The sequence below is a fragment of the Onychomys torridus genome, chromosome 22 (genome assembly GCF_903995425.1).
Source record: "Onychomys torridus chromosome 22, mOncTor1.1, whole genome shotgun sequence".
Classification (NCBI taxonomy): domain Eukaryota; kingdom Metazoa; phylum Chordata; class Mammalia; order Rodentia; family Cricetidae; genus Onychomys; species Onychomys torridus.
Window position 1 is genome coordinate 12,004,651 of NC_050464.1, and position 12,911 is coordinate 12,017,561.

Below are 12,911 nucleotides of genomic sequence, written 5' to 3' on the forward strand. Positions count from 1 at the left end.
TACTCAACTGGAAAAGAACCATCTGGAAGGGCTGGAGAACAATGCCCACTGCTGACAGGGGACTCTGAAGCAAAAAATTCACTATACACAAGGCCTCAGGAAGAATCTTCTGGAAGGAATAATTCTCACCAGACTAAGATTTGTCCCAGGTGCACAACACCATTCAAATTAGAGAGACCTGAAAGGATCATGGAATCTATGCACTTTGCATGTAGTCACAGGAACACGAAATTACCTAGCAACCAATGATGTAAAGCTTTCAATGTCTGGCATCCAATCAGTTGTTACTTTTTTTTTTTTTTTTTTTTTAAAGAACACAGAGCCAGAGCCACAGTGAGAAGGACTCAGTCAACAGAAACTGTAGGGCTGGGAGGTGACTTGGTGGGTGAGTGCTTGCCTCACAAGCTTGGGGACCTGGCTTTGGATCCCCAGGACCCATGTTAAAAGCTGGGTGTGGTTGCACATGCCTGTAATCCTGGGTTGGAAGATAGAACCAGGAAGATGCCTGGGGTTTTCTGGCCAGCCAGACTAGCAGAATCAATGAGCTTCAGATGTGGTGAGAGGCCCTTTCTCAAAAAACAAGGTGGAGAGAAACTAAGGAAGACATGGTCTCCTCATTCACACACACACACACACACACACACACACACACACACACACACACACACACACACGAGTAAACTGGCCTAGAATTGACCTGACATAGATGTTAGAAAATGCAGCAGGCAGGGACATTGAATCATTGTAACTATTCTTTTTCACCTTTAATTTTATTTATTTATGCCTGTGCGTGTGCATGCATGTGTGTGTGTGCATGTGCGTGCGTGCATGCGTGCGTGCGTGCGTGTGTGTGTGTGTGTGTGTGTGTGTGTGTGTGTGAATACTTCATGAGTGTAGCTGCCTGTGGATACCCGTGGAGTCCAGAAGAAGCCATCTGAGTTCCTGGAACTGGAATTACAGGTGGTGGGGAGCTGCCTGTGGTGGATGCTGGGACCTGAACTCAGGACTTCTCTGGGTTACTTACTTTTCTATTGCTGCCACAAACACCCTGACTGAAATCAACTTGTGGAAGAATGAGCTCATCTTAGTTTACAGCTTCAGAGGTAGCGTCCATCAGGACTGCGGGGTCCAGCAAGTAGCAGGCATGCAGGGGAGGAGCAGGAAGCTGAGGGAGGCACGTCTTCAAACGGAAGCATGAAACAGAGCATGAACTAGGGTAAGGGGATCCCGTCCCAAAGCCTGCCCCCAGTGACATCCCTCCTCCATCAAGGCCTCCCCTCCTCCCCAGTGGTTCCGGTATCCACACACTTGAGCCTGTGGGAGACTTTTTCTCATTCAAACCACCACATTCCGGAAGAGCAGTGTTCCTAACCTCTCACTGTCCTATGCTTGTTAGGTTGGAAATGAAGTATCTCCAAGAGGCTTGTGTTGGGAGCTTGGTCCCGGCTGGTGGTACTGCCTGGTGGAGGTTCTAGAACTCCTAGGAGGCAGGGTTTGGCTTGAGGTAGGAGGAAGTCCCTGTGGGTATTTTCCTCCGGTTTTCATTCTGCCTCTCGGTCTATGCCACCTGTCAGCAATGATGTGAAGAGGCACGTGGCTACACACTGCCATCAGTACGATGTTCCACCCAAACAGATAGGAGAAACTGACTGGGGGAAGGGTTAACTCTCATCTACTCAACATGAGGAATTTCCCCCATCAGTGGCCTGTGGAAGTGTCTTGGGTGGGGAGAGCTGAGGATCGAACCCAGGGCCTTGTGCTTGCTAGGCAAGTGCTCTACCACTGAGCTAAATCCCCAACCCCAAGGGGTCTGGGCTTTTTAAGAAAGGTAGCTGAAGTGGGCAGTGGTGGTGCACGCCTTTAATTCCAGCACTCTGGAGGCAGAGGCAGGCAGAATTCTGAGTTTGAGGCTAGCCAGGTCTACAGAGCTAGTTCCAGGACAGCCAGGGTTACACAAAAGAAAATCTGTCTCAAAAAACCAAAAGTGTGTGTGGGGAGAGAGAGAGAGAGAGAGAGAGAGAGAGAGAGAGAGAGAGAGAGAGAGACTGAACATGAGCCTGGGAGCAGCTAGTAATCAGTTTTTCTCCACGGTCTCTGCTTCAGCTCTTGCCTTGTGTTCCAGCCTTTGCTTCCCTTGACGATGAACTGTATGTAGCCTAGGAGACAAAATAAGTCCTCTCCTCCCCAAGTTGTTTTTGGTCGTGGTTTTTTATCTCAGCGACAGAAGACAAACTAAAAAAATGACCATGAGTAGAGCCCTCCAAAACCCTGAGCCCAAATAAAGACTTCCTCCTTCAGCTGTGTCTATTAGAGATTTGGGCCACAGCTATGTGAAAACGATTAAACAATGACACCATTCAGAAAGCTAATGGAAGACAGAAAAGATTGGGGAAAAAAAGAGCATGGGGCGGGAAGACTCAGTGTAGTGCACAAACATGAGGGCCTGAGTTCAGATCCCTGGACCCCATTTTAAAAAACAGGGTTGGTGGCATGTGCCTGTGATTCCAGTGATCCTGTGATTCTAAGACAAATGAGTCCCAGGGGCTCATTGCCAAGACAGTCTGGGTGAATCAGAGAATTCTAGTTCAGTGAGAGACTCTGCCTCAAAAAATAAGATGAGGAGTGATTGAGGAGGACACCAGATGTTGACCTCTGGCACCCATGTGCACTTGTATATGCAAGCACACCCCCGCACACATGCATACAACATGACAGAAAAAAAGACCCAACTAACCTATGAGTATGAAAACTGCAATGTCTTAGGAAAAGAATGACCTTAGGCATTGTTTATCAGTAGCATGGGAGACACATCAGAAGTGTGGGGGAACCCACCCACACTTCTTCCCTAGGCTACTCTTGAGGATAAGAGGTATTAGGTAGAAAGATAGAGGGAAGAGAAACAGATAGAAACACAGGATAGCCTTGGGAGGACCTGGATCAATATCCACTGGCCCCTCCTGTATCTTCTAAAGGGCCTTTTATAGGAATGCCAAGGGGTGGAGCAAAAGACCTCCCCCTAGCACAGCCAAGTGCAGACCCTTCCAATCTCCTGGTAACCACATACATGGTCAAGCAATCCTCTAATGCGGCCCTGCTGAGTAAAGCAAGCTCAGATCTCACTAGGAAACCTCTGTGAGCCTCTGCAAAGAAGCCACCAGAAGACTGAGAACCATTACGCTAGCTACTTTTGTGTCACCATGACCAAAACACCTGAAGAGACAATTTCTGGAAAGGAGGATTTGTTTTGGCTCCCAGATTTCAAAGAGTTTCCATCTAGCATGGTGGAAAGCCAGGGTTGGAACAGCTCAGTTCATGGCAGCAGGAGTGTGTGGTAGGGGCAGCTCACATCAGGGTGGGGCAGGAAGCAGGAAGAGAGGCAAGAGCCAGGGGAGGATAGCACAGTCAAAATCCCATCCCTAGTGACCTACTTCTGCCATCCGGGCCCCACTTCCTAAAGGCTCTACAGCCTTCCAAAATGATGCCATATGCTAGGGACCAAGTGTTTCAAATACAAGTGGGGGACACGACAGGGTTTCTCTGTGTAGCTCTGGCTGTCCTGGAACTCACTCTGTAGACAGGCTGGCCTCAGACTCACAGAGATTCACCTGTCTCTGCCTCAAGTGCTGGGATTAAAGGCGTGCATCACTACCCAGCACAATGACATTTTTAAAAATGAAAAGAGAGCGTCTATTACCTGTGGAACAATATTGAGGAGTTCCTAGAGGGCCATGGGCAGGTAATTTTATTGATGATTAATAGTGGAAAATATACAAAACGTGATGAAAACTAACAGTTCTTAAACAGAAATCTCAATAGGGGGAGGCGATTTTCAGTCAGTAAACTGCTCGCTGTGCTGACCTTTCAGGTCCCCAGAACCCACATAAAAAGCTGGGCTTGTGGGGCAGGAGAGATGGCTCAGCAGGTAAAAGCACCAGCTGCTTTTCGCGAGGACCTGATTCAGTTCCCAGCACCCACAGGTGGCTAACCGACTGTTACTCTGGTCCCAGGGACATCCATCACCAACTTCTGGCTTCTGTGGGTACTGCATGCACGTGGTACACAGACATAATCATAGGCAAAGCAGCCATACATGTAAAAATTTAAGAGAACCTGGCTTTGTCTCTCCCAGTGCTGGGAAGGCAGAGATAGGAGAATCCCCAGTGCTCTCTGGTTAGCAAGTCTTGCCAATCTGGTAAGCTCCGAGTTCAGGGAGAAATCCTGTTTCAAAACACAAGGTGGAAAGTGGTAGAGGAGGACCCCTGCCATGGACCTCTGGCTTCCACACCTGTGTGCATGCACATGCACATATATATATGCATGCACCAAACACACACATGTGCACAAAAAAATATTTTAAAATCTCAATATAAGGGTAGGAGGGAATGGCTTAATGGTTAAAAGCACATACTGATTCTCCAGAGGTCAATTCCCAGCATCCATGTTGAGTGGCTCACAACCACCTCTAACTCCAGCTCCAGGTCATATACCCTCTTCTGGCCTCTGAGGAGATCTTCACTTACATGTGTACATAACCTCTGTGATGGCTATTCTTGGCTGTCAACTTGACTACATCTAGAATTAAACTAAAACTCAAATGGCTGAGCATACCTGTGAAGGATGTTTTCTTAATTAAATAATTTGAAGTCAGAAGACCCACTTCTCATCTCCATCTTTGAGGTGGAAAGATCCACCTTTAATATAGATTTTTTTTTTTTGGTGGGAAGATTCACCTTTAATCTGGGCTGCACCTTCTGCTGGCAGTCTATATAGAGGATGTGGAAGAAGTAAGCTTGCTCTCTTTGCCTGCTTATTCTCATTCTTGTAGCAAGTCCATTCCTTCATTAGCATTAGAGCATCCTTCAGTATTCTGGTATGTGCTGAAGACTGCCTGAGACATCCAACCCCATTTGAACAACTCCTGGATTCTTGAACCTTTCTCTGGTAGATAGCCCTTGTTGGATTAGCTGGACCATAGCCTATAAGCCATTCTAATACCCTCCTCTAATATATATATAGTTAGTCACGATCTTGTAGAGAACCCTCACTAATACACCCCCACACACATATATACACATAGTTAAAAATAAATAAAACCTTCCTAAATTTCCATATATCCCAAATTTAAGAAACATTAGGGAAACAATTACTCAAAACTCATCATGAAGACAAAAACTTAAGAGCAGAGAGAAGACAAATATAGATGGGGTAAAGGTGAGACTAGCAACAGATTTCTCAGAAGAAAAGGTGGTAAGCAAGGACTGGAGAATCCATTGACCCTGGATTTTATACCCAGCAAAACTATCCTTCAAACCTGCAAACCAAGCAAAGCATCAACAAGCAACCATTGAGAGAATTTTTCCTTAGTGGATCTGGGTTTTAAGAACAGCTAGAAGGAGTCCTCCACACAGAGAAATAACAGCAGCAAAAACCTAAGTTTGCCCAAAGACTGAAGAGCCCTCCCAATGGTCTCAATTTGTGGAAATCAACACATTTAAACAAAACAGTAACCATGGATTTGGAGACTCTGTGAAGGGAGTAAGAGCAGCACTGTGTGTCTTGTGAGGGAAAAGTGGAAGTAACTGACAAAGACCATTGAGAGATTGTTATCAGTGTGGATTAAAGTCTAAGCCCCAGAGCTGGGGAGATGACTCTGTGGATAAAGTGCTTGCCACACAAGCATGAGCACCTGAATACGGATCCCTTGAACCAACATGAAGCCAGACATGGCAGAGCTTTGCCCATAACCCCAACACTGGGGAAGTGTAGACAAGAGTGTCCCTCGGGCCTGCTGGCAAGTCAGTTTAGCTGAATCAGCAAGCTCTGGGTTCAGTGAGAGACTCTGTCTCAAAAAAAAAAATAAATAAGGTGAAGAGAGATTGAGGAAGACAGTGGACATTAACATTTGGCCTCCACACATGTGTGCACACACGTTCTACACACACACACATGCGCGCGCGCGTACACACACACACACACACACACACACACACTTAACCCTGGCATGGTAATGAGTGGCTGTAATCCCAGCATTTAGGGGATGAAGGCATGAGGTTATACTAAGGTATATAGCAAGCCTAAAGATAGGATTTTTTTTTTTTTTGTCTTACTATATAGCTCTTGTTTGTAGACCAGGCTGGTCTCAAACTCACAAAGATCTTCCTGCTTCTGCCCCTAGAGTGCTGGGATTAAAGGCGTGCATCACCATACTTGGCTAAACATGGGATCTTAAGGGAAAGAATAAGGGAACAAAGCACAAGCCTACCTTTCCCTGATCACACCTCTGCCAGGTCTCACCATCACCTTGGAACACAAGAGCGATTTTCTGAGTCTGTTTCCAGTCCTCGTAAACAAGGATGAGTGGGCGCCATCCATATTGTGGAATATGGCTCAGCCACAGCAGATGATACCACTTGGATCCTGGGCTTCACATAGAGAAATACAGTCATGTGGGCATTGTCCCACAACATTGAATCAAAGTCCTGGAATGGGCATCAGAGTCAGCCTGGTGGGTAGCAGAGGGAAAATCCCCCATGAATGGAATAGCATGTGTAAAGGTCTTGAGGCAGGAAAGAGTCCAGCATCCAACCATGTGGGTTAACCTGGAACACACTCACCTGAGTAGGGGACAGCCTCCCACTCTGCGCTTCCACAGATGGTTGCCTGGCATTGTAGTGGATAGCCATCCCAGCATTGGCCTGGAAGTTCCAACCCCCATTGAGGCTTCGGTAATGGTCACGCCCACAAGGCGGGTGGAGGAGGAAGCAGAAGACCCAGGATTGAGAGGAGGTCTCTCTCCTGGTTATGGGAGGCTGGACACAGGAGGTAGACTGAGCAGAGTTCTCCAGAGAACACCGCCAGACTGTGTGATACCTTTGCCAGACCCTACAACCTATCCCTTCATTTGTAAGTTACCCCACAAAATAAACCTCCCTTTTAACTACATGGAGTGGCCTTAATAATTTCACCAATATGGCATAAGCAAATCCATGAAAGCAATGAGGGCTCTGGTGGTTTCCAAGAGCTGAGGAGAGAGGTCGGGACCTATAGCAACTGGTGAAGAGAGGGCACATCATGTCCTTCCTTAGGCTGGCATCTCCCTCTCCAGAAAGCAACTGGACTTCCCCTAGGGCTCACTGTCCTCCTTGTAAAAAGTTGTTTTTTTTAATGTCTCATCTACTCCTAACCCCACTGAAGGCTTCCTGATAGGATGGAATTGCCCTGTGTGCACCTGCATTGTTGGACCTACCTCACATACCCAAATACCCTCCACACTCACTGAAGCCGCAACTTCCCACCTTTCCTTCTGCCTCAGGACTTTTGTATATGCTGTTCCATCTATAGTTACTTCCCCCTGGCATTGACTTTGGGCCCCAGGTCTCCTTTAGAGGAAAAGGTTTGCTACTGAAAAAAAAAAATAGAGGTGTTGGTTGCACAACACTGTGAACCTATCACATACCGCTAATGCTCACTAGGTTAACCACTAAGTCGCTAGCTAGGTCAAGACCTCTTCCAGTTCAGTGTTACTTTCTAGGGCATCTGGTCTACTGGCCCTGGGTCTGCTGCCTCCTTAGACCCTCACTGCGCAGTTCTGTGGTGATATTTTATTTGTGCAACCCAATAAAGTTTACCTGAGAGATCAGAGAAATAGGAAAAGCCACAAGCTAACTTCACCTCACTGACACCTCAGTATCCAAAGAGACCTACTTCCTGTACACCCATGCCTATATGCCTTTCTGTTCTGCTATCTCATTTGCTCTCTCTCCAGCTACATCACTTCCTTTTGCTGCCCAGCTCTGTCACTTCCTGTCTATACAGACCTCCAGACCTCCATGGTTAACTAGTGTTGGAATTTAAGGCGTGTGCCACCATGCCTGGCTCTGTTCCCAGTGTGGCCTTGAACTCACAAAGATCCAGACAGATCCCTGCCTCCTGAATGATAGGATTAAAGGCGTGTGCTACCATTACCTGACTTCTATGTTTAATATTAGTGGCTGGCTTTTTCCTTTGATCCTCAGATAAACTTTATTGGGTTGCACAAATAAAATATCACCATACAGTTCCCTCCATGGCATGTTCTGGGACAGAACCAATGAGGAGACAGATCTGATTTGTTCAAGGCGGTGCTAGCTCCAGTCTGTGCTGGCCTAGAAGATCTTTGATTAGTTGTGAGAACAGGAATCAATGAATATGGGGAGGCACAGAGAGATGGAGGGGGATGGGAGAGAGGTAGGGGGATAGAGAGAAGGGGAAGGGGAGAGGAAGGGGAGGGAAATGAGGAGAGGTGGATGGATGGATGGGCTGATGAGTGGTAGATAGGTTGATGGAGGGTGTGTGAGTGGAGGGTAGGTGTTAGGTCTGGTGTACAGATAGATGAGTGGGCAGGTGGATGAAGGGATGGATGCAGAGAAGGAAGGAGAGTGAAGGGTCTCTGGGGACAGGGGTGGCTTTTCAGTCCCCACAGCAGACATATGTGAGGCAAAGATGGAAGACCATCTTGCTCTATGTGAGGCCCAGGGCCGGCTGACATGACCCTGGCCTCAGCTGTGTCCCCCACTGCTGGCCTGTCTCTCACAGGGCAATGGGTTCTAGGTTGAAGGTAAAGAGATGTTTCTGAACACAGGGAGACCCAGGCTGCTCTGCACTTCTGGCCTTGGAATGGGAGTGTGGCTCAGCAGTAGAGCACCTGCCTAAAATCCCCTAGTGAGGGGCTGCGCTGGGGCTCAGTGGTAGAGCACCTGCCTAGAATCCCCCAGTGAGGGGCTGGGCTGGGGCTCAGTGGTAGAGCACCTGCCTAGAATCCCCCAGTGAGGGGCTGGGGTGTGGCTCAGTGGTAGAGCCCCTGCGTAGAATCCCCCAGTGAGGGGCTGGGGTGTGGCTCAGTGGTAGAGCACCTGCCGAGAATCCCCCATTGAGGGGCTGGGGTGTGGCTCAGTGGTAGAGCACCTGAATTCCATCTGTAACACAGACACCTTCATGGTCCTTGTGTATGTACAGTGAGCAAGAAACCTGTAGACATGCACCCAATCTGCAAACTGTAAAGTGTGGTGCCGGGGGTGCGGAGTAGGGGGCGGGTGCTGCTGAAGGCAGCCCTTTCCTTCAGGCTTGGCCACCTGCCCTCCTTTTTCCTCTAGCTTTATGCTTTCTTCCTGCAGGCTGATGGGGGTCCTTTCTCTGACTCAGGAGGACACAGGGCAGTCAGGGAGGGGGCAGCCAGCAGGGCCCAGCACTGTCCACTGCCGGTCAGTCTATCTGTGAGGGTCCCACTGCCCAGCAGGGGATGGTGGGCGGCTGCGGGGCACGCAGCTGTTTGCTGGGTCTTGTCCTGAAGCGAACACAATAACTGTTTAGCGACTGAACCACACTAATGAATATCGGGCCAGATATTTTCGAGGCCTGTTTCAACTGATTACTTGGAGAGCTGAGTACGTCTCCCAATTACCCAGGCAATTAGGCGACTAATTAAATACTTACCCTCCGCTTCATAAACAGGCACGGGCGGGAGGGAGCTGGAGTTGGCTCAGGCGCCTGTGAAATATCGGCTGTCAGGGAGGCCCACGCGTGCACTCGTGCATTCACATACGGGCACACACTCACGTGTACGCCAGATTTCAGCTGCCTTGTGGGCAAGCTGCCAGTGGTCAGACAAACAGGAAACTGGTATCCGGATGAGCTGAAGGGTTCATCCACATTTCCTGGGGTCATAGTCTGGGCTCCTCAGCCTGTCGGATGTTCTTTACTCCAAGAAGCCCTCCTGGGTTACCCCAACCTCGAGGACCTCCACTCACTAACAATGTCTTTGTCCCAGCCCTGGCTCTAAGCCTTCACCCATGAGTCTGAGGGGTTCTCCTGTTCTGGGCACAAGTATTCATCAATAGGAGCTTCTCTGTTCAACCCAGGACAGAGCTGGCACCAGCTTCCATTCCCCACTCCAAGCCAGTGCTTGGTCTGGAAGATTTACCTGTTCGTGCCATTGTGGTGGTGCTCCTGAGGTCAGGGTATAGCTCAGAGTGCTTGACTGGCATCCACGAGGCCCTGGGTTCTACCCTAAGCACCACTTAAGCTGGGTATGGTGGCTCACACCTGTGATCCCAGAACTTGGGAAGAGGCACCTGATCCCCATGCCAGACAGGAGGGCCCTCAGCTGCGTTACTAGAACTTGGGTGCTGAAAGCTCAAAGCCCATGGTGCATATATCGCATGCATACATACTCATAGAGGGTCTGTGTGCACCCTACTCATGGCCCAGTCCAGTTCAGGACCAGCCTCCCACCTGAGGCACAAGCCTCCATTTGGCCCTTACTGGATGCCAGAGATACATTTCCAACACACGTGCACAAAGAATGTGTATGGGGGTGGGAGAGAAGAAAATTAGTGTTGAAGGGTCAAAGGTCATGCCTCAGACCCATCAAGATACCAGAGAACAATGACCCACAAGGCTCCACCACCCTTTAAGGAAGACCACCACAACTGGGGGGTACTGTTGCCCCATGATTCTGTGAGCTTCTGGGCTGTGCACCCAGAAAGGTGCAGATAGCAGGCAGTAGTTTGTTGGTCCCTGGCGGCCAGGCAGAGTGTGTCTCATATGCACCTGAGAGGTGGGAAGCCAGGATAGGTGGAAACATGTATACATGTGTGCCCCAGCTGGCAGGCAGCTCATGGGCTTCACTGTGGTGTCCCTTTCTCTGTCCATCCCGGGTGCAAGGCTTACACACACACACACACACACACACACACACACCTATAAAGACAATGGGGGCGCAGATCCAGCTTACCCTGGCTCTGTGATTTCCCATAGGCTTCTGTATTTGAAGACTGAGCTCTTTCCACACCTAGACGCTCTTCTCTATTATTCCTAAGACACAGTGAGGAGCCTGGGTCCCAGCAGGTGTGCACACTGTCAGTGCTTGCCAGCTGACTCCTCAAGGCAAGGTCTGCCTCTCCTCAGCTTCCAGCCAACTAGACTGCTGATTTTCTGGGCTGAGGGACAACTGCTCAGGCCAGGTGCTGCCCTCCAAGGAACCAGCTGGGGCACCTTTGAGTCTTAGATGCCCATGCTGACCAGATGTTAATCCAGGGGTTTTTAAGGCAGTGCTCTGTAGATGTGCTCCACACCTACTAACTGGTGAGATGCCTGGACTGTCTTATAAGCAGACATTTCATGTACTGACTGCCCACTTCAAATAACTAACTCGGAGACCAAATATGAATTATAAACACTCGGCCAATAGCTCAGGCTTGTTACTAGTTAACTCTTGCACTTAAATTAACCCACATTTCTACTTATGCTTTGCCACATGGCTCATGGCTTGTTACCTCATTTTTTACATGTCCTGCTTGTTCAGTGGCTGGCTGGCATCTCTCCTGATTCTGCCCTCCTTCTTCCCATCATTCTCAGTTTGGCTTTCCCATCTAACTTCCTGCTCAGCTACTAGCCTGTCAGTTTTTTACTAACCAATGAGAGTCATACATATTCATAGTGTAGAACAGGATTGTTCCACAGCACTGTCTGATGGGCCAGTTCTGATCTACTAAATATTTCTAAAATATTTTTTGGGAAGGGCATGCATATGCCACAGTGCATGTGTGACGCTCAAAGGACAACCTCGGGGAGCTGCTTCTTGCCTTCCACCTTGTTGCATGAGACAGAGTCTCTCTTGTTTGTTCTTCTGGGCTGTATATGCTAGTCAGGTGATTCTCTTGCTTCCATCTCCCTTCTCTCCAGGCACAAGCTGAGATTAGAGCTGAGTGTCACCGGATCCGGCTTTTTGCATGGTTCAGGTCACCAAGCTTGAGCAGCTGGTGCTTTTACCAACTGAGTAACCTCCCTGGTCCTCTGTTGAAGATTTTACTAGCAGACCCAGGGCTTCCTGAGGCAGGAGTAATCTGGTCGGTGGGTGGCTGCACCCTTTTGGGTATCAGCTGCCCTTAGGAGGCCAAAGCCCCCCAACTTAAGTGTGTGCATGCATACTACATGGCTGGAAGCATAGAATAAAATGGATGATGTCAGGCTGGCTGGGGATCAAACTCAGTTGGTAAAGCCCTTGCCTTGCAGGGCCTGAGTTTGATCCCCAGAAACTGTCAAACAAACCAACAAACAAAAAACTGGGCATGGTAATGTACACATGTAATTCCAGCACCAGAGAGACAGGCAGATGTGCCCCCCACCCCCACCCCCACAAATCACTAAGTAAAGAGATGAACAAGGGGTACTTGTATCATTTGGGGCCCATAGGGGAAGATGAGGCTGACCCATAAAATAGATGTTACTATATGTATACATAAAAATCCATACTGTAGCACCATAGGAATCACATTAATGTGTTTCTTCATCTATCCTTTTGTACTCGTGTGTGCAAGGTGTGTGTTTGTGTGTATACACCTGCGTGTGCAGACCAGAGGTCAACTTCAGCTGTAGTTTCTCAGGCACCATTCACTTTGTTATTGGGACAGGGTCACTCACTGGCTTGGAACCCACCAAGCAGGATAGGCTGGCTGACCAGCCAGCCCCAGTGACCAGCTTCTCATTACCTTTCTCATGCTAGCGTATAAGAGTGCAACATCGTACCCAGCTCTTTTAAAATGTGAATTCTGATCATTGAACTCAGGTCCTTGTGTTTGCAAGGCAAGCCCTTTATTTTCTAAGCCATCTCCCCAGCCCCCAGTAAGTGGAAATTAATTGAGCATCTCTGACAAGCCAGATTCAGGTTACAGAGCTGAAGCCTGAAGCCTAGCAGATTCAAAAAAAGATAAAAGGGTCAGGCTTTGCTCAAATATCAATATAGCAATATGATAAACTGTATGGCTTAGTGGTAGAGCCCCTGCCTAGAATCCCCCAGTGAGGGGCTAGGGTGTGGCTCAGTGGTAGAGCCCCTGCCTAGAATCCCCCAGTGAGGGGCTGGGGTGTGGGTCAGT